At 38.0% G+C, this 23,406-nt stretch overlaps 1 long non-coding RNA gene across 1 annotated transcript; it reads left to right on the top strand.

Moving 5' to 3' along the window:
- The first annotated feature begins 11,377 nt into the window (after positions 1 to 11,377).
- Positions 11,378 to 13,332, top strand: LOC137134152 (uncharacterized). The gene is made up of 5 exons (XR_010915386.1): positions 11,378 to 11,455; positions 11,557 to 11,574; positions 11,757 to 11,788; positions 12,521 to 12,547; positions 12,666 to 13,332. It is a non-coding gene; the product is annotated as an uncharacterized lncRNA (long non-coding RNA).
- Positions 13,333 to 23,406: the final 10,074 nt, after the last annotated feature.

Consider the following 23,406-nt stretch of genomic DNA (forward strand, 5'->3'; position numbering starts at 1 on the left):
ACTTGAACATGCGAAGCTTTCAATGGTAGAGAAATACCCATTGATTATCCCTGGCAAAAGCCATGTGGCTGACCTTCTTATTCAGTACTATCAGACAGAGTCAAACATCAAGGTCGCATCTTCACTGAGGCTGCGCTCCGCTCTGAAGGACTTTGGATTGTCGGAGCCAAAAGGTGTGTGAACAGTCACCTCCGAAAATGCATCATATGCAAGAAGCTGAGAGGAAAGACCATGGAGCAGCAGATGGCCGGCCTTCCTCCTGACCGTCTTAGTACCGAGGCCCCATTCACTCATGTGGGCCTGGATGTGTTCGGCCCTTGGAATGTATGCACTTGCCGTACTCGTGGAGGCCAAGCCAACAGTAAAAGGTGGGCAGTAATGTTCACATGTCTAAGTGTGCGCGCTGTGCACATTGAACTAATAGAGTGTATGGACAGCTCCTCTTTCATTAATGCTTTGCGTCGCTTCATCTCACTACGAGGTCCTGTAAAGCAAATCCGCTCTGACTGCGGAACAAACTTCAGAGGTGCATGTAAGGAGCTGAGAATGCTTTTGGACGACAAAACTAAACCGAATGTGTTAAGATACCTCAGCAAAGAAGGTTGTGCATGGATTTTCAACCCACCCCACTCTTCTCATATGGGAGGAGCGTGGGAAAGGATGATTGGGATCTCAAGAAGAATCTTAGATTCTATGCTCTCTCAGACCAGTTCTTCATGTCTCACTCATGAGGTGCTATCTACCCTCATGGCCGAAGTGTGTGCCATCATTAATGCAAGACCTATAGCACCCATCTCTTCAGACCCTGAGTCCCCTTTCCTTCTTACACCGGCGATGATCCTCACACAAAAGACATCTTCTTCTTACCCTCCACCTGGAACCTTTGGGACTTCGGACCTCTACCACAAACAGTGGAAAAGAGTACAGCATCTTGCCAACATGGTTTGGGACAGATGGAGACGGTAATATCTCTTCACCCTTCAAACCCGTAGCAAATGGCAGCAAAATAGACCTAACATTAAAGAAGGTGATTTGGTTTTGCTAAAAGATGATCAAGTGCAAAGGAATGAGTGGCCTATGGCTCTCATCAGCAAAGCCATTCCTGACTCTGATGGAAAGGTCAGGAAGATAGAACTGAGGACAGCCAAAGGAGGAGTTGCAAAGACTTTTCTCAGACCTATCACAGAAGTGATATTTCTCATGTCATCTTAGTTATTGTAACGTTTAGGATTGTTTATTCTTGTTACAAGCATTATAAGTAATCTTGGTGATATTGCACTGCATATCAGACGGGGAGTGTCATGTTATGTTTTTGTAAGTGGAGACTTTAGTGACACCCTGTGGCCACATTTTGTTACTTCATGCTGATTACGTAGTGAGACACTGAGGGCAGAAGCTTGCAAGCATGATGTCGAAGTACACGTTACGTTCAGCCTTTTAACCTGTGTGAAGTGTATTCGGGTGTAGCTCTCTCATTTTTCCTACCTGTGTGGTGCCTTGGAGTGGTTATGCTTGTAAGTAATCTTGTTGGTTGTATTAAGTAACCTTTGTTTGTTATGTTTCAATGAAGGCAGCCGACAAGTGCTACTTAGCCGATAAGCTAACCTTACTTTGTTGTACTTAATGCTCATATATAGCATAACTATGTTCAGAAGGTTATGCATTATGTATGTCATGTTTTCCTTTTATTCTTGTTTCAGTTTCACACGATAAACAGTACTGGATGGTGACAACTCAAAACCACAGTAAAGCAGAGTGACTTTATCTGAGACCGACTGAGTTTCGTTATTCTAGTACTGGGTGTTTAGCTATCTGTTGAGACGTGCACTAAGGAACGTGCGTCAGAGAACAGAATACCAACAAAAGCAACAACAAAACATCGGGCAGGTTGGTAGGACCAGTAGCTGTGCACTGGAAACACCTGCAGAAAGTGACAGAGAGAGGGGGATAGAGAAGGACAAAGACAACTACGGGAGAAAACACACACAGTTAATGTCATACAGTAGTTACAATCAAAGTGGTCTACTGGGATGATATGGTGCTATGAGGTCTTCTATATATGATGGAGCCTGACCATTCAGAGCTTTATATGTAAGAAGCAGGGTTTTAAATTCTATTCTAGATTTAATGGGAAGCCAATGGAGAGAAGCTAGTGAAGGTGAAATATGATCTCTCTTGCTAGTTCCAGTCAGCACTCTTGCTGCAGCATTTTGGATTAATTGCAGGCTCTTTAGGGCAGACATGGGCAAAATAAGGCCCGCGGGCCACACACGGCCCGTATTAATCCGGCCCGCCGAACGTGACCAAATTATATTAAAATGGGTACGGGTAAACCTTGTTCAATTTACCTTTCCCCTGCAATGTCCACGTTTCCCCAAAAGATGGCGCACTTCAGCTACATTAACCTTGTTCACATGTATTACTCTCTTCTCCACGTGTATTACTCTACAAAAGAAAAGTTGACAGTGAGCACCAAGTGCTTAATACGGAGTGGAAAACAAAATATTTTTTCACTGAATCCACACACTGAAGTCTGATCAAAGGCTGTTTGCCTAATATGCCAAGAAACTGTCACGGTTTTTAAAGAGTACATTATCAGCCGTCGCTTCGCTACGAAGCTTGCTAACTATGCTAGCAAGCAGTCAACGCAGGAACGGGCAGCTATGGCTCAGAGGTTGGCAGCCAATTTACAAACTCAGCAACTTTTTTTTTTGTTCACGCAGAACTGTGACTCACCGTGTGGAACTGACTGACGAAGATATAGCCAGCCAAATAAACAAAAAAGCTGAGCCCTTCAAGTTATATTCACTAGCACTGGATGAAAGCAACGACTTAAAAGACACTGCTCAGCTCCTAATTTTCATCCGACGTATTAATGATAGTTTTAACATAACGGAAGAATTTTTGAGCATGGAGTCCCTGAAGGGAACAACTTGGGGAGAGGATTTATATAAAACGGTGTCTGCTGCCATCGAGAGACATAAGCTACCTTGGAGTAAACTTGCCAATGTCACGACAGATGGATCACCAAATTTAACTGGAAAAAACGTTGGGCTGCTGAAAAGAATCCAGGAAAAAGTGAAAGAGTAAAACTCTGAGCAGGTTGTTATTTTCTTTCACTGCATCATCCATCGGGAATCGCTTTGCAAGTCTATATTGCAGCTTAATCATGTCGTGAATCCAGTCGTAAAACTTGTCAACTTTATACGCGCACGTGGACTTCAGCATCGTCAGTTCATCGAGTTCCTAGAGGAAACTGATGCGGATCATCAAGAGTTGCTGTACCACTCTCGTGTCCACTGGTTGAGTTTGGGCAAAGTGCTTCAACGAGTGTGGGACCTGAAAGAGGAGATTGGCGTATTTTTGGAGTCGGTGGGGAAATCTGACGAATTTCCTGAGCTAAGCAACAAGTTTTGTGATTTTGCGTTTGCTGTGGACATATTTTCACACAGAGGAAAGATCAGTTTGTGCGCGACATGTACAAACATGTTACAGCTTTTAAATCTAAGCTAACTTTATTCTCCAGAAAAATTGCAAACACATCTTTCACTCATTTCGCCACACTTGGCACGCAGAAAGAGGCGACGTGAAACATAAAGAAATACAGCAAATTACTGGATGACCTGCACGGAGAATTCAGCGGTCAGTTCTCTGAATTTGAAAACATCGAAAAGTCACTTCAGCTGGTGTCCTGTCCCCTGTCACAAGACCCTGAAACCGCACAACAAGAAGTGCAATTGGAACTGATCAATCTTGAGTCTGACTCCGTCTTAAAGGAGAAGTTCATCTCTCTTAAACTGAATGACTTTTATGATTAACTTAATGAAGCCATGTTTCCAAACCTCCGGAAGACGGCACAGAAATTGCGGACTTTGTTTGGTTCGACCTACGTATGTGAGCAGACGTTCAGCGTCATGAACATCAACAAAGCCCCTCGGGTCTATCCTGAGAATTGCCACAACAAAACTTACTCCAGACTTTGATGAACTGGCAAAACAAGGAGTTCAATAACACTGTTCCCACTGAAACTGAACTTGAGTTTTGAGTTTTTCTGCTGTGTTTATTCAACTGAAATTTAATAAATAAATTAATTATTTAATTAATGCATTTGGAAAACAATTTGTACAATGAACCTTGCATATTCATGCTTTGCTACTACATGTTACAGGCCTAATCTCTAATGTAATATATACATATATATATAAATCTGGCCCAGTCTGTCAAATTTTAGAACCCAATGTGGCCCGTGAGTTAAAAAGTTTGCCCACCCTTGCTTTAGGAAGATACTGGGGCATCCTGAAAGTAGGGAATAACAGTAGTCCAACCTAAAAGTAACAAATGCATGGGGTAGTTTTTCGGCATCACTTTGAGACAGGATGCTCCTAATTTTGGTAATGTTCCGTAGGTAGAAGAAGGCTGTTCTAGAGATTTGTTTTATATGTGAGGTAAACGACAGATCCTCGTCAAAGATAACTCCAAGGTTCCTTGCAGTAGTACTGGAGGCCAGACTTATGCCATCTAGAGTATGATATGGATGGACATCATATTTCTTAGATTTTTGGGCCCAAATACTTCAGAAGTACTTCAAAAACTTCAGTTTTGTATGAGTTTGGAAGTAAAAAATTATGAGACATCCAGGCCTTTATGTCTTGTAGACATGCTTGAAGCTGGATTAGGTGCATTTTTTCATCTGGTTCCATAGATAGATATAGCTGGGTATCATCAGCATAGCAATGGAAGTGTATGGAGAGACACATGTAAAATAAAAGGTATTGGTCCTAACACAGAGCATTGTGGAACTCCATAGTGAACCTTAGTGTGCATGGAGGATTCATCATTAACATGAACAAATTGAAGTCTATCAGATAGGTCCAGGACAGACAAGTAAGAAAAGGACAGCAATCAACATTGTCATTCCATATGTTGCTAGATTATCTGAGAAACTCAAAAATCTCAGGTTCAATAAACACCAAACCCCTGTACATTCAATGCAGCGAAAAATACACTGATTTGTACATTGGAGAAACCACACACCTGCATCACAGAAGAACGACGCAACACATCGCCCAAGACTCAGCCGTCCTTTTGCTCTTAAAGACAAGTGTCACTCCATTGAAGACAGCAATGTCTGCATTTTTAACAGAGAGGACTATTACAGTGAACACTGTGTAAAGAAAGAAATTTATGCCAGACTGGCCAGAGGAGGTGACTTACAACATCACTTATCTAACACTTAACACTTCTCCACTGTTGTTCACAGGACCAAAGCTTGTGTCTCCAACAACACAAATGAAATAGGGGGCAGGACAATAATCCATCATACTGACCATTGAAAAGTTTATAACTTAATGAGTATAGAGGCAGGCCTCCCTTGTCAGTTGATCAGAACTAACAATGCATTCTGGATGGAAGATGAAATGTTTTTGCAAATTAAAAGCACATCCAGTTGCCACAAAAAATAAAAATTAAAATTTCTGGAATAACCATGACCTGAATAACTGTAAATGTTTAAATTGTAGTAAAAATAAGAAGGAAACCTCCAAAAGGGGTTAATACTTTCTATAGACTTCCTTAACTGCGTGTGAACTGCTCAAGTTTTTCCCCCTGCAAAAGGTATGTCATATTTAACACCCAGTGAGATTGAACTAAGTTGGACTTCAGTGTGTTGTTCAAGGACACTTAGACATGTAACAGGTGGAGCCGGGAATCAAATCGACAACCCTGGGATTGGTAGACGATTGCGACACCTCCTAAGTAACATTCGTCCTGGGTGACTGGGGACTTGTCCAACATTAAGTCCGCTGGTTATCAAATGACAGGACCCTTCCACCGTTTAAGTGCACACTGGTTAAGATAATAGATACATAGATGTCGGGAATATGACATTTATGTATCAAGTTTAAGTTTATATTGCAAAGCATTACGGTCTCTTGATCAGTATTCTTCTCTCTATTTAGTAAAAATAAAAAGGAAACCTCCAAAGGGGGTTAATACTTTCTATAGACTTCCTTATTCCAAGTGAGGAATAAGGAAGTGTGAACTGCTCTAATTTTTCCGCCTGCAAAAGGTATTTCCTAATTAACACCCAGTGAGCTTGAAGACCTTAATTAACACTCAGAGGTTTTTCCTCATGTCATCCTTTGGTGCACCTTTCATCTGGTTTTTCCTGCTAAACTACAGACGTGCTGAATCTTTATCACAATTTTAGGTGAAAGACAGTGAGTGAGAAAGAAATGAAACAGTAAGGAAGCACCTGCCCTTCTCCTGAACTTAATGACAACTACATTAGATATGCATGAAAACCACAAATAACATTATAATTTGTTGTACTGTCTAAATACATCATTCCTGTTAATCATGTAGATCTGCAAAAGCACATGCTAACATTCCAACATTATTTGTTCTTTAGCTAAGACTGCCCCACAGTGATGACATATCCATGCAGCCATCAAAAACTGTTGGCTGCTCTGTGACGAGGTCTTAACCGATCCCTGACTCATACCATTGAACCTATTCTGTTCTTGCTTATTTAATTTGCCATAATGCTTCTCTGTGTCAGCCCTGTGAAAGAATGGGTAAATGGTCTGCAGTTATATATTGCTTTTCCAGCTTATTGGTACCTCTATGAGCCAACCAAAGGGGTTAGTTTAGTTATTTGTTTTATGTAATATTTATCTGTGTGTGTAATGTAATTGTTTATGTAATGTGTGTTTGTTATGTGTCTATGTACTGATGATGTCATTAGTGACACCACTTTGATAGTTGCTGATGGCTGCCTTTGTAGTTTGCCTTTTAAGTCTGTGACCAGTGATCAAGGAAACAATGCAATGCTAAGAGTTTGTTAAGGGGGGATGTTGTTCGGCTCAGCTACTGAAGGGAGCTAACGTAACCGGTGCAGAGAAATTAACTAGAAGGAGGTGTGGATCGCAACAAGGTAGAAAAAGTTTCTGTGTATAGCAATAGAGGCACTTACCGAGTTCTGTGAGTCCTGTGAGTTCAGACCTACTTTGAGATTCTTGTTTGATGAAACTGGTAGTGAACGTGGTTGTGAGATTACTGAGCTTAAAGTTGTATGTACAAATGATCTGTCATCGCCTAAGTTGAGAAGCAAGTACAATAAATGTTCAATGTTTGTCTAACAATGATCTCCGGTGTGTGGTATGTGCTGAAGCGTCATGATCATCAGATTCGAGTAAGATCACCTCTACAGGCTGAAAGGAGAACAGAGGGACTTCCAGGATAGATGAATGAGTGGCAGGTATTGGAATGGATAAAGAATCAGTAGGTGTATTGTCCTGATAGACACAACAGGCTCTAGCAAAGTGCCTGTTAAAATGTTCTACCATTTTATGTTTGTCTGTAACAACAACACCATCTGATTCAATTACACTGGGCAGATGGGGAAGGAAAAGTTTTGTTTTCCATTATTTTAATAGTGCTCCAGAGTTTTGGGGGGATCAGAGCCATTGCCAATGAGTTGTTGTTTAAAAAAGCTCTTTATTGCGTATCTAATTGAGCACATTTATTTCTTACTCTCCTGCATGATTGCCAGTCTTTAGTGGTCTAAGCTTTATGACAAAGATGACGTTTCTGTCGAATAACTCACAGGTCGGGATGAAAAACCAGGGACACGGTTTCTTAGTCTGATTTTTTGGAAGGGAGAATGTTCATTCAGACAGTTCTTGATACCATTATTGTTTGTGATTTCCATCTAAAGATGGCTAGGCGGTGATCCAGTCGTCCCTTGGCTAGCCAAATGGCAATGTCTGACACAGCCTCTAGTCACACCAAGCATAGAGATGAGGTACTTACTCTTCAAAACGTGGCAAAAGCACCGCAACAGAGCAACTGACTTCCAAAGTAGGCGGCAAGGACGACAACTTGTGTTATTTATTCTGAGGATGGTCGTGACGGAAACTGCCCTATTAATACTGTCAAGCTCGCACAAAAACTCACAAATACACAAACACAGGCAACCAAGCAGAAGATAGAGAAATGTGCTGCATGCTGCCGACATGCTGCCATCTTGGATTGCAGAATTAATGGTAATAGCTCAAAATGATGAGGTTACCCGTTTGTAATATCACATAATGACAGTAACAGCTGAACTAACAACAATGCAATTTCAAGAATAAACCACTAATAAAATGTCCAGAGAGCTAGAAACAAGGTAAGAATACACAAAATGAAAAAGGCACACAAAAATCCCTTAACGAGGAAATATGAGTGTAAAGGTCTGTGCTTCTCTTGAAGCTTTATTTTTTTTTTGCACCTGATTTAATCCAAGTAAACACAGTGGATGCTCTTAACCCCACTAAGCACTACTGAATGTAGCTGCTTCGTTCAGGAGACGAGAACAAGAGAAATTGCTGCTGTGAATCAATCACAATAATTGTTTGAATCAGCAGGCACCATCTCCGTCCCAGTTTTCAGTGCAGTAACAACAAGAACTGCCATAGCTCTTTTTTTACAGCTTCCCCTTTCTGGGTGCATTGCACAAAGATGGAGAAGTAGGCAAGGGCAAGTTCAGTTAAGAAAATGTTTGGAACACGGGTCTTTATATTGTTTGATTAACCCTGACACCACGTGCAGCGATCCCATTTCAAGGAACATTTTCCCATGAACTCAGCAGCTTTATGTGTAAAAATTCACCATCAGTCCAGAGGGTTTTGCTCCTGCACAGTAAATACGAATCTCGGTAGATAGGACAAACTCAGCACAACGTGCCAAAGTACCGGCTTTTTTTAAGTAATGCTAATATGTTTTATAAGCAGTCTTTTAATTAAGGCTTAATGAATAACAGCACCTGGTTTTATAAAGCAATTGATGTGTTGCTTGTGACTCGTTTTTATAAAAAAAAATGGACAAAGTGGTTAATTATGAAAAGTGCAAAGAAATTTGATTGTAACATCTAACATCCACAATATAGAATACACAATATAGAAATGTACTTGAGTAAAAAGTACAGATATTTGCTTTTAGATGTAGTAGAGTAAAAGTCAAAGTAGCCTTAATTAAATGTACTTAAGTACAGACACGTAAAAAGTTTACTTAAGTTGTTTCACCACTGGTCGTGACACGTTGCTTCTCACCCATGCGCTTACCTATAAACACAACAAGAATCCTTTACGGCCTCGGGACACAGATTAGGTCACAGCATTTTTCGGTGTGTTTCTTGACATCCATTATGCCTGACGCTTGAGGACTCATACAGGGAAGCATAGGTCCTTTCTTCCGTACCCTGCCAGCCTCTGGTCCTGGCTCTGCATGGCACAACTACAGTTGGTACCATCTCTAGAAACTTTGTAGGCGTAAGAGGCAAGGGCATACTTATCGACCATCGAAGGTAGATTTTAAGTGTCCCTGCTCTCCCACTCCTTCTGGTGGCATGCCCACACTCACCGTTTGGCCCACATTGTGGCTCAACAGCCTCCAGTACATGTGTACTTACAACATCTCACTGTTATCGAACACTAAACTGAACTATTGAAAATAAACATTAAGCTAGGGCAGTAGGACAATGCATTGGAACACAAATACATAAAGTAAGGAATGGCGTGGACAAAGCAAGCAAAACGAATAATGGGTGTGAGTGATCTATTCAGATTTATTACTAACTAAAATCACTACAGATAGGAGGACGGAGGCTGACTTTGCCTTAGAGAAACAATAATCATAAATGCATAAAGGAACACAAATGAGGGGAAACTAAACACAAGACAGGACTAGAATAACTAAGGAGACTAAACCTGAACCTGGGTGGAGATAACTAAGAACTATCAAGTGTATGGGGAAGCAGAGTGCAGACAAAAAAAAACAGATGTCAAACTGGATCAAACAGTAACAAAAGATGGGCAACAATAGCAGCTCGTATACATATGAATAACCCAGAGTGCATGTGACAAGGCAGACTAGAAAACAAGTATGAACTGAAAGGCACACAAACAGAGTAGGTCAGGAACAAATATGCAAAAATAAACCAGTTGTGTGTACATCCAGGTCAGATCAAGAACAGCTAATAATAACAAACTAAACTAGAGCTAAATAAGAAATATGTTAACCAAATGTCAGACTAAAGAAAAACTGGAAACAAGAGTCCCATAACAATTGTCAGAAGTCCAGATAACAAGAGTTAGGCAAACCAGGAGGCAGAGTGTTCCTTCATCACTTCTCCACTGTTGTTCACAGAACCAAATGTGTGTCTCCAACAACACAAATGAAATAGGGGCAAGACAATAATCCCTCATACTGACCATTGAAAAGTCAATGACTTAATGAATATAGAGGCAGGCCTCCCTAGTCAGTTCATCAGAACTGACAATGCATTCTGGATGGAAGGTGAAATGTTTTTGCAAATTAAAAGCACATCCAGTTGCCACAAAAAAAAAAAAAAAAAATAAAACATTTTTTGGGATATCAGTGACCTGAATAACTGTAAATGTTTAAATTGTAGTAAAAATAAGAAGGAAACCTCCAAAGGGGGTTAATACTTCTCATAGACACTTCAATGTATAACCAATTGAGGAATGAGGAAGTGTGAACTGCTCTAATTTTCCCCCTGCAAAAGGTATGTCCTAATTAACACCCAGTGAGCTTGAAGACCTTAATTAACACTCAGGTTTTTCCTCATGTCATCCTTTGCTGCACCTTTCATCTGGTTTTTCCTGCTAAACTACACACGTGCTGAATCTTAGGTGAAAGACAGTGAGTGAGAAAGACATGAGACAGTGGGGAAGCTCCTGCCCATCTCTAGAACTTAATGACAGTTACAGTAGATATGCATGAAAACTACAAATAACACTAAAATTTGTTGTACTGTTTAAATACATAATTCCTGTTAATCATATAGATCTGCAAAAGCAGCTGGACTCCACTCACTGTGAGCAACTAAGTTGGACTTCAGTGTCTTGTTCAAGGACACTTAGACATGTAACAGGTGGAGCCAGGGATCAAATCGACAACCCTGGTATTGGTGGACGACCGCTCTACCTCCTGAGTAACATTCATCCTGGGTGATTGGGGACTTGTCCAACATTAAGTCCGCTGGTTATCAAATGACAGAACCCTTCCACCCTTTCCAAGCGAAGTGGTTAAGATAATAGATGGATAGATGTTGGGAATATGCCATTTTTCTATCAGGTTTAAATTTACATTACAGAGCATTACGGTCTCCTTATCACTATTAATCTCTATACAAATCGGTCCATAAATGTTTTTTCCATAAAAAATGTTATTCACACTCTTCTCAGAGAAAACTGTAATTTAAAAGTCAAAAGGTCCTGGTATGAGACAACTTCCCTGTTTCCATTCACGTGTATTTCCTTTGGACATTTCAGAATTAACTCCACCCAGTGCTACACCCTTTCAGCTGCACATATATTAAGGCCAGAAATTCTGTCAGTCATCCATTAGTGGCAGTAACAAGACAGTATCTGCTTCTTTCACCTTTGTCTGTGTAAGTATCTGATATCTTCATCTTATTTTCACAGACATTATCCTTGATTTGCCTTGTTTTGTACCTACTCTAACTGTTCACCCATTTTTAAAATATTTTAGGGCTGGCTGAACCAACAGGTACTGTACAGGCTTTTGTTTTTTGTTTTTTGTTGTACATGATGTCATGATGATGATTATTGTGTGTAATGTGCTGCAGGGCACAGTCAATATATTGATCAAACTAGATTAAATCTGCCTTTTGAGTGCTCCTAGTGTAAATTGTATGTTTCTCTTCTTTTTTTTCCACCTTCTCCACACAGTAACAAGATGTGCAGGCTAATTCTGACTGCAGGTAAGGCACACTGATCAACTAAATGCTTCTTAAAGGGGTTGGTTAATTTCAAACCATAAAAACATGTTCTTCACAGGTATCCCTAGTGGTCTTAGTTGTACTTTTTCAGGTTTTGGACGTTACAACTAAACAAGCTTAAATGTCTTAATTATTAAGTATTACGTTTTTATTGTAGTATTCAAACGTTTAATTATACAATTAATTCTGTAGCTTTTAAAAGGGACACAATGACGAATAGTAACTATAAAGTATAAATTAGTCTTTTTTAACATGATGAAATTACGTTTATAAAATAAGAAAGTTAACAAGTGACCTTTATGGCCTTGGTTGTTACATCGATTTTCATCAAGTACAAAATGAAAACCAGGCAAAGTTTTTAAAAAGTGTGTGTCAATTTAAATTCCAAAATAATTTCCAATAAACTCCAACTTATTGATTTTAACACATGATAAAAAACAAAGAGAGGAAATGGTGTGGCCCTCTCTAAATTCACAGCGTTCAATAGTCAAACTGTCTGCATTAACTCTATTAAACCCATTACTGCAGAAAGGATGGATTTGGTGATAGACTGCAGACATGAAAAACCATCTAAGCTGAGAAGGTTTCACTTAGACTGTACCTTATTGTCATTAGGATGCTGTGGATCCTAAACTAACGAATTTAACAGTTTTGGTGTATTAATTTCAGTAATTTGTTTTCAATGTAATTCTGACCAAGTCTGTCATTTTGAAGGTCTCTGTTTGATCATCGCTATTGTGGGTAAGTTCCTTAAAACTGTTAGGTAACTATAATTAACCATCTTACTACCAGATATAGAGAATCAGATCAAATTTAAATGCAAACTAAAGTGAATAAAAACTGTCTTTTTATGTTCTAGCTTCTGCTGTACCCATTGATAAGTTCTGTAGCTCAGAAGCTATTACTACAGCTCCCATTCCCGCACCCAAAACAACTACCACAACCATACCTGCTGGACCCAATAATGAGTTCTGTAAAGGAAATAAGCCAACCCGAAGAACCCCTATACTTTTTACACCTGTTCCAATGGGTTGACCTTTCTCAGAGTCACAAGTTCCTCTACTACAACCATAACTCCTACTAGAACTATGGCCCCTTCTACTCTTCCATTATGATGCAGCCATTGTATCTTGCACATACTGTACATATGATCATTGTAAGCCTTTCTTAATTCACGACTAATGCTTATTGCTAATTTTAATAAATGAATGTTGCGATAATAACATACAATGATACATTTTTATGGTGTCTTTTGTTATTTATGCTGCTTTTGGGGCTGCTTTTGCCTCACAGGATACGGGAACACAGGAATAGTTGCCAGGTTTACTCTAATCTTATAATATTACGGTGCCTTGAAAAAGTATTAATACTCTTTGAAAATGTCCACATTGTATTGCCACATTATAACCACAAATGTAAATATATTTTATTGTGATTTTATGTGAGAGACCCACAAAAAGTGTTACATAATTGTGAAGTGGAAGGAAAATGATAAATGGTTTTACAAATAAATAATTATAAAAATGCATTTGTATTCAGCCCCCTTGAATCAATACTTTGTAAAATCACATTTTGCTGCAATTACAGCTGCAAGTCTTTTGGGGTATGTCTCTACCAGCTTTGCACATCTAGAGACTAAAACGTTTTAACTTTATTTTATTTCATATTTATTTATATAGCACCTATTCACAACAAAGTAATCTCAGGGCACTTTACAAAATAAAATCACGATTATAAAGATGGATAGAGAAAACCCAACAATTCCCCCTGGAGCAAGCCATAGACATCAGTGGAGAAGAAAAAACTTCCTTTAAGGGAAGAAACCTCCAACAGAACCAGACTCAGGGTGGGCGGCCATCTGCCTTGATCAGTTGGGATGAGTGGAAAGTGAAGAGAGAAGAGAAAAGCGCAAAAAAAAGCAACAACAAAACATCGGGCAGGTTGGTAGGAACAGTAGCTGCACACTGGAAAACTCACAGCTCCACCTGCAGAAAGGAACAGAGAGAGGGAGACAGAGAAGGACAAAGATAGCTAAGGGAAAAAACACACAGAGTTAATGGCATACACTAGTGACAATTGTGACTAGAGAGGGACAAGAGGAGGAAAGGACCTCAGTGGTGGGTGGGTCCCCCAGTGGTCTAAGCCTATAACAGCACAACTAAGTATATGCTTAATAAAGAGGAAGGTTTTGAGCCAAGACTTAAAAGTAGAGAGGGTGTCTGCTTTCCAAAGCTGAACTGGGAGCTGGTTCCACAGGAGAGGAGCTTGATAGCTAAAGGCTCTACCTCCCATTCTACCTTTGGAAATTCTGGGAACCACAAGTAGGCCTGCATTCTGAGATTGAAGTGGTCTACTTGGATGATATGGTGCTATGAGGTCTTCTATATATGATGGAGCCTGACCATTCAGAGCTTTATATGTAAGAAGCAGGGTTTTACATTCTATTCTAAATTAATGGGAAGCCAATGGAGAGAAGCTAGTGAAGGTGAAATATGATCTCTCTTGCTAGTTCCAGTCAGCACTCTTGCTGCAGCATTTTGGATTAATTGCAGGCTCTTTAGGGAGTAACTGGGGCATCCTGAAAGTAGGGAATTACAGTAGGGACTTCCCTTCAACAATGGCTTTCTTCTTCCATAAAGGCCAGATTGGTGGAGTGCACGACTAATAGTTGTCCTGTGGACATATTCTCCCACCTGAGCTGTGGATTTCTGCAGCTCCTCCAGGGTTACCATGGGCCTCTTGGCTGCTTCTCTCAATAATGCTTTCCTTGCTCGGCCTGTCAGTTTAGGTGGGCGGCCATGTCTTGGTTGGTTTGCAGTTGTGTTGTCACATTGTTACTGTCTCTCAGTGCACTGTTTAAGTGCAAATGAAATGCAGAGAGTCCTTCTGCTTTCGTAATCAAATTAATTTGCATTGTTGAGCTCTGAACAGGTGAGGCAATACGTCATATTAAATCAGAACCCGCAATAAAACTGTCAAACAAATTTGCTGTGCCAAAGGAATTTTCACTAACACGTTATTAACATTAATTTCGTTGTAAATGTGTCAGTGAAGTATAAGGAAGAGAAAGGATCTCTGAGGAAGGGAAACCCGAGTAATTATGATATTTTTCTAGGTCAACCTGCCACACCTGAGTTTTAATTGCCAGAAATACCTGATTAATTGATTTTTCATATTTTCTTTAGACTTAGTTGTATGTTTCTTAAATATGCCTTGCTAGATCCTATGTGTCCTGCAAAAAAGATTACCATCATGGACAGGTGTTGATTTCCTGTGTAGAAACTGACTTATTCTTAAGAACTAAATATGAAATAAAAACAGAAGACAATTTGGAGAGAGGGAGAGAGAGGGGTTCCGTCAGTTTCAAATGGATTTCAACTTTATCAAAACCACAACAGGCACTTTCTGTCCTCCTCTTATGAGGGAAACTTATTAAAGCATCTAGCTTCCAAGGCCAAAGGCAAAATAACTTGATTGTAACCAAGTTTCCTTTTGAATACAAGGAGGGAGAAATATGGTAAAAGTATTTCTTAGGTCTTATAGTTAATTTAAAACTTTACTAGTTACATTATATTTGTTGTTTTTTTGTAAAAAGGTGTAGGAATGTTTTTAAACTGTCTGTTTAGTGTTTGTTTAGTCACAGTAAAGTTTAGCCATTGTGTCTGTTACTGGTTTGCAGCCAGCATATATGTTGTCATTTTTTCTGTCACTCAGCTGAGTTTTGTTTTTGCTAATGGTTAGAACTTGTGTTGTAGTATTTTGGGTATTTTTAGTATTTTTTTTTTAGTATATTTTTTTTAGTATTTTTTTTTTTTTAGGTAAACAAAACAACAAAAACAACACTTTTTTAAAATGTGATCCTTGTGTTCTGTGTCTACCTGCTCAGTCCCTGACTGTCTTGCATATTAATAAACCCATAAATTATATCAGTTTGATTAGAACAGCCCCAGGTTCCCTGTAACATAATGCAGAATTGGACAAACACATCAAATTAACAATTGTGTGTAGGTGATATAACCCTGCTTTTTACAAAACTTTACGAACTGCTCCCAAAACACTGCCACAGCAGAGTCTGGATTTTAAAGGGGAGATGCTTGACCCAGTCTCACTTTCAGATATTCTCCTTTTCTAAATCGCAGAATGTGAGATTAATCATTATCACTGTTCAGTCTTTGCCAGGAGAAACACACCATCTGCACAAAGCACACTGCTAAACCTGACTTCTTTTGCTTTACCTTAAATTTCTTTCTTTAGCTGCTGCATACCCTTATTTCTTTTACAAACTCAAACTCATTTCCCCTCTTCCCTCATCTCCACCCACATTAAGTTTAGTTCTTTATTTCGGATAATTTTATTTCCTTAACTACCAGCACCATACGAACTACAAAACATTTCCCTTTTCTAATAGATGGATTTACAATATGCATCATACCACTCTTACTAGTAACTTACTACTACATTTTATTTGACTGAGCTTTTCAAAATCAGTGTAGACATAACAAGGTTAGGAATATTCTTTTTCTTTACATATTGTTTATCTTGCTGCAGGATCAACAAAAAAGACATTTCTTACTTTAAACCTCAACACTGACAAACAGAAATGTCTTTAAATGTATTAAAAAGAAAAAAAAACTAAAATATGACATGGGCGTAAGTATTCAGACCCTTGAAATTGAAATTTTCAAGGTAAAAAATCAGGTGCCTTTCACACACCTCCCAAGAGGACAAAGGAAATAGCTCCAGATCTCAGAGAAACAGGATTATTGCTAGGCACAGATCTGGGGAACTACAAAAGATTCTGCTGGACTGGAGGTACCTAAGAGCACAGTGGGCTATGTGTTTCTCAAATATAAGAAGTGTGGAACAACCAGGACACTTTTAAGAGCTGGTCCCCCAGGAAAACTATGCTGATTTTTAGATCTCTCTATACTACACAGAGAACTCTCATGTAATTCCCCTGCATCTATTTCACATGCCTTTTTATGTCACCCTTGCAGATTGATTGTGTCTAATAGAGACTACAGCTTGTCCTTTCCAGTTTTCTCTGTCCTTGCCCCAGTATAACAGTGTAACAATAACAGCTGACTGCATACTGCCATTTTTTAGGAGGGATTCTGCAAATGGAGACTCTTGGAAGGGATAACCATCTTTTTTCGCCTGCTTAGGTTGAGCAAGCAAATAGACCAAGGTTTCCATCGCCTGATGAACACTACCAGGGATTTAAATCAGATATAACTGATGCTCAAGAAGGAATCTGATTTCAGAGAGAACAGACCAGCTTTTACATTTGATTATTAAACTATGCAAAGGATTTACAATAGAGTCTGACCGACTGCCTAGAACATTCATATTTATCTTTACTAGAATTTCATTTAGAGCCTTCAGTTTGTTAAATACTTTACCTGTTAGATTTTAATGACAATAAATTACAAATGCATTGCATACTGTAAATATCTACAATTAACTTAGTTGAATTCAACCTCAAATGTATAATACCTATAATGTTCATAGTGGCATAAGGCAACAGAGCCTTCCAATTTGTCTTTCCTAATAATAAAAGCCAGCAAATGCTCATGCTATTCTTATAGTTACATATTTATAAATACATTGTTTAAATAATCATAATAATACTATGTAAGTAAAAAATAAAAAACAAATGAAGTTGACCTTTTGACCAAAATTAGACGGACAAGATTTTTATCATTCTTTACAAATATGTTGCATAGTGCAGTGTCAAGGTGTGTCTTAAAAGCAGCTTTTGAACTGTAAAATTGCATCTTCTTTAGAGGGTTTAGGTACAGATGCAACAATTTATGGCAAATTGAACTGAGGCTGCCAAACGTATAGATGTTGGTGTCCTGTATGGGATTGTTGGATCTCACTGTCTGTACACATGCTCTACACTTTAAACAAGTTTGTCGATGAAATGTTTTGTGTGAGATTTGAAGACCTTCCTCACCATCCACTGTTTTTACCTTTTTCAGAACATCTGGGAGAAAAATAGAAATAAATATAGCTTTAAAAACAAATTAGTTCCTTCAAACTTGTCAAATTGTATATTAACAGTGCCCATATTGCATTTAAAGTATTGAATTAAAGTAGTGAATTTCAGTAATCCAGCAGCTTTCAGAGAACTAAATCATGCCAATAAAAGAACAACAAAAACAAGTATATATTGCAAAAATGTATGTAATGAAAGTGAGAACGTACCACTGAGCAAACATAGTATGACAATGGAGAAGGGGAGTCAATAACCTTAAGGAAAAACAGCATAAAATAGTAAAACTGATACAAGATCTAGTTCATTAAAAACTTAGAGCACAGTTTAAAAATGTGAAGTTTTTTATTTGAAATGTAATGAACACTATATCAAAAGCTCTGTACATAGGCTATGTACAATGCTTATGAAATGCAAATCACTTAAATGGTTACAGTTGTATAGTTTCTACAAAAAAGTCACCTTTTACATTCGTAGCTTGTTTTCTTTGCACAATGCTCTCACTGTGCTCAAGAATGGCAAGATGAGCATCCTCCTTCATCCCAATGTAGAAGAAAGACTAGTGTTTTGGAAGGAATTTCAGTACAGCACAGTAGACCGTGCCAGTGGACCTATTTGCAGAAAAATTGCCAAACAATTGCTCTATAGTCATTATGAATATGAAAATTGTACATTCATTTCTCAAAGGAGAAATATTTCTAAGTGTGTTTGAATAAAGCCATCTGTTTCAAGTATTTACCTGCCTTCTGTCTCGGAGAAATGCAGAGAGTTGCTAATAAGCCACTGATTCTGTCATATTCATGAGTTTTACTGAGTTCCAAGCTTTTATTTTGAAGTACTTCAGTGCCACTTCCTGCTCCACTGTCATTTCTGCCACTTCAATACGTGTAATGATTCCTGATAATTTTCACACCTGCCTCTAATTATACAGTATATACTCAGTGCTCCCTACAGTACCACAACAGATTGTGTACTGCTTGTATTGGATATTGTACCTGTCCAATACTCACCTGTACCTCTCCTGTTCAGTGGTCAGCTGACTCTGACTTTGGTCTAATGTACAGTAGCTTAATTGTGGTTTGTGATAGGCCAGTGTTTAAATAACAAACAAACAATGTTTTGCATAAGTGAACTCATGAGCTATTAACAAAGTCCATTGAAGCTTTCAGTCTTTGGCTGTTACTCTAGGGTTCTTTACCTCATGGAGCATTCTGTGCGATGCCTTTGGAGTCATCTTGTCACCTTGTACCTCACTTGTAAGTCGCTTTGGATAAAACCGTCTGCTAAATGACTATATGACTTAACAGACTGGATCTGGCTTTCGAGCTTCAGTTCATTATCCATTTTAAACTTTAATGTCCTTTAAACATTCCAGTAATAAACTGACAGAAAACCAACCTTCTTATTGGAACATAGATCTCCAGTCATCTGGGGATCAAACCAGCAACTGGGGGATTGGTAGATGAACGCTCTACGTCCTGCACCACAGTCGCCACGTTGTGCTCATTTAAAAATGCTATTAACTGACTATAAACAATTTTCTCTATATTGTTTGATTAAAAAAAGCAGTCTGGAGATAGGTCTAAAATTAGCGTAGATGCATCTCAGGTTGGGCTAGAAATTAACAGTACACAAAGGACCAAAATAGGACCATTTTGCAACAATAAAGAAATTGCCTCACAGTGAGCGGATTTAGGTGTCAAAGATTAACAAGTGCACAAAAACATAAATATTTGTGTTCTAAAATCATCTATGTTCTGAAATCACCAGATAAGAATTCTTCAAGATACCACGCAGATTAGTGAATAATAAAATAAACTTGTAGAGCAGCTTGCTCTACTCTCTGTGTATGAGCGAGAGCACAGTTAAGTGTCCCTGTCTGCAGCAGAGACGGAGCAGACAGCTCAGGTAAGTTACTTCTTAACTCAACTGGACAGCATTAGTACTCATTCGGGTACCTGCATAAAAACAAAAAAATTAAAATTAACAATCTATAAGAGTATATTTTATAAAAACACGCGTTAAATGATCATAAATGTGCAGAAAAATAATAATTTCAGATGTGCCCACAGTTCCTCATCCACTGTCATGTGTGCACCACAACAAGCTTGTTGGCTAAATGCTAATTGCTACAAAAACATTAGCTTGCATTCATCTAAACCTAGAAATTAAAAAAAACCTGGATGTGCTATGCCTAATGTACTTAAACTGTTCAACCTAATGTGCCACAGGTTCTGGTGGACAATAAGACAGTCACCGTCCCAAACCAGGCAGGACCCTGTAGCTGTCAGCAGTGAGACAGAGGAGATCAGGGATCAGTAATAGTGACTGATTTCATTTTTATTCTTCTATTCTATTACAGTTTACAGAGGAAAGATAACCAGTTAAGACTGACCTATTTTTGGGGGGAGGAATAATGCCCTGCAGTGCATTTGAATTATTGTATTGAAATACAAATCATTGATTAATTTAAATTTTTATTTTTACAAAATTGATTTTTATGTTATGTTATTGTAGTAACCCAAGGGTAGTGGTCTCTGAATCTGAGACTTATTTCATTTGCATGTTGTGTCTAGTTTGTAACTGGATTTTAGTCAGTGGTTGGAGTTTATGTTTTCACTATGACTTTAAGTGCTGCTTCTGTTATTTTGTTTACATCATGTCCCAAATACATCTTTTTTCTTGGTTTTGTGCTGTGTATGTGGTACAAAAAGCTTAAAGAAACTTCTGTCTTGTGATTAGTTAAAACACATTATTATAAATGAATGGAAAAATAAAAAGGTGAATAGACTAATTGATTAATTGAAGAAATAAAAGATTTATTGACAAAAGAAAATTGTTAGGTGCAGCTCTAGTTAATATTAATAATATTAACATGCTTTAAATTGTAACTCCTTATGTTCAGAAAGGATATTGTGCTAGTAATTCTACCAGATCTAATTTCTATGCTAATTGCTCATAGAAGTAGACAAAATAATAGCTTTTAGAATTTTAATAGCTTTAAATAGATCTATTAAATGCCTTTTCCAGATACATACTTCAGACACAAATCATTCATCTATTATTACTGATTTGTTTGTGACAATACTACGCTTCCTGGTTTTAATAATTTAGTAAATATGGTTAATTTAGTTTACACTACTGCCAATGTAGTTAATCAATTACAGGTATACTCCACATGTAAGACTGTTTAAGTTGCGTCATAACTTCTGTTAAGTATAGAATGTTACTGCCTAGATTGTTACCAACTCACATGTTCACAGGTGAAAATTGTGTTCACATCAGTTAACCTCATTAATCTTTTTCTTCTGGAAGATGGGCAAACGGGCAATCAGGTTAGGAAACCTGAAATTTGAGATATTTTTTACAAAACCAAGCAGCTTACACAAAATCTCTCCTCACATGAAGTCAATCAGTCTGTGACCTGGATTAACTTGTTCATCTGTGCAGTAGATCTCTGTTTTTGTCCCAAATTATTTGTAGAGTAACTGAACCCATAAAAACCTGAAAAATCGATGTGCATGGGTATTTAATAGTGTTGTTGATTGACTTTAGGTTCAAATCTTGACAAAGTTTTTTAATTCTACATTTTGTGTTTGTCACAGATCCAACCAGTTCCATTCTCCCCCATCTCCTATTGCAGCCATAAAGAAACACCCACTTTAATTACATTTTATTTTATATATTGTATTTTATTTATTTAATTGTATTAAATCTACCACAAGAAAGTACAAATCACACAATACAAAACATAACACCATAACAACACTGTGAGATTCGACAAAAAGAGAAGACATGAGTTACCTATGTACAGTGTCTTTTTGCGTGTGAAGGTGCATCAGGGTTGGAGGAGAAACGGCAGTTCTCGGGGGTGGGGGTGGGGGTGGGGGTAAAGAGTACAGGGTAGGAGTATACATACTAAGGATATAAATATGTTCTAAGCATATATTGTATAATAATCATTTATGAGAAAATTGATAGTACATTCAGATAAATTAGCTAAAACAAAAAAAGAGAGAAAACAAAACAAAACATATAAATATAAATATATAGTAAAGAATTAATGATAATATCAATGATAATAGTAGTAATAATGATGATAATAAAACAACTATTAACCAATAGGCTATTAACAACATTAGAAATAACAGAAAGGATAGGAAAGCTAATATTTACCACTAATAATAACAATAATAATATTGATTAAAATATTAATAGCTCATCATAATCATAATCATTTACAACTGCTAATAATAATAATGATGAATGTGATGAAGAATGATGGTGTTTATTTTAAAAAAAAGGCTCACGAAAACATCAATTTGAGAAAAGGTGTGATGTAGAGGGGAAAAGTAAGCATATTCTTTAGATTATTCAGTCTCCAGCTGTCATTGAGTCCATTGTTATTCACATATTGTTTTATCATTTTATTTATTTTCAGTACCTTTTAATACCATCTGTTGGGGTAGTGGAATGGGATGAAATTCCTGGTTTTCTCAAGATGAGCTTCCATTCGCTCATCCTGCCAGACTACTCTGATGAATTATGCTTCTCGAATCATAAAATTCTATAAATGTTTAGAATTTACAAGACATTGATGTGATATTTGTGATATAAGGACAAATTTCACATTACTGTTTTGGCAGTGGTCACCCCTTAAGCACTGCAAGGTCTTCAGGGAAGGCGTAAAATTTCTGAGCAATAAAAAAGTACACACATCTTAAATATCTGCTTTTATTTTTTTATTTGCAATGTTCTTGTAAATTTTATTTTTACATTACTTACAAACCATCCTATTCCAACTTTTTGCATTGCAACATCAGTGTCAGTAGAAACTGAAAGTGTGAGGAAAAAATCCAACCAATTAGAATTCTTTCTTTGCTTTTGCTAAGTATTTAAGTTGTAGGAAAGCTTGCGTCTTGTGTGAGGCCTACTGAGCCTGACCCATTTTAAGAATAAAAAACTAAACAGCCAATAAGTTTTGGTATATAATTACTGGCAGTATTGTTTGAAATTATCATGTTATTACATGTTTACAAGGACATGGAAGGGTAATGGTGGAGTTGCAACTTTATTACTGTTGTAAATAACAGTAAAGCTAGCTGGACTGTTTTATCTGAAACCATTTGAGGATAATCTCAGGATTATACGGACTGGTAAATGCTGCAGCTACTGAGCCTGACCCAGGAGTGGCCATGGTAACATTATGTGTGATAGCCAGCTACAAGCCCTGGCTCATTGAACCAGTGGAAGATGCTTAATTGTACTGCTTAGACTGTTAAGAGAGAAGTGGACATTTGGGAATAACAATAAGTACAAGTGTGTGTTTGTGTGTGGATGGGTTGGTGCACATTGAGTCTTGTCTGGGCAAGAATCCCATTAGTTGTTAATGAGTCTGATGGGATGAGGAAGTAAACTGTCCTGGTCTCTGGTTGTTTAACAGCGTTTTAGTAGCACATGCAAGAGGGGGGAAGCTGATAGACTCAATCACAGCACAGTAGAACTGGTTTAGCAGCTCCTGGGGTAGGTTGAATTTCCTTAGTTGATGCAGGAAATAACTCCTCTAATTCTGAGGATAGAGTCAATATTCTTCTTGTGAGAG

Source organism: Channa argus, chromosome 10, assembly GCF_033026475.1.
Source record: "Channa argus isolate prfri chromosome 10, Channa argus male v1.0, whole genome shotgun sequence".
Classification (NCBI taxonomy): domain Eukaryota; kingdom Metazoa; phylum Chordata; class Actinopteri; order Anabantiformes; family Channidae; genus Channa; species Channa argus.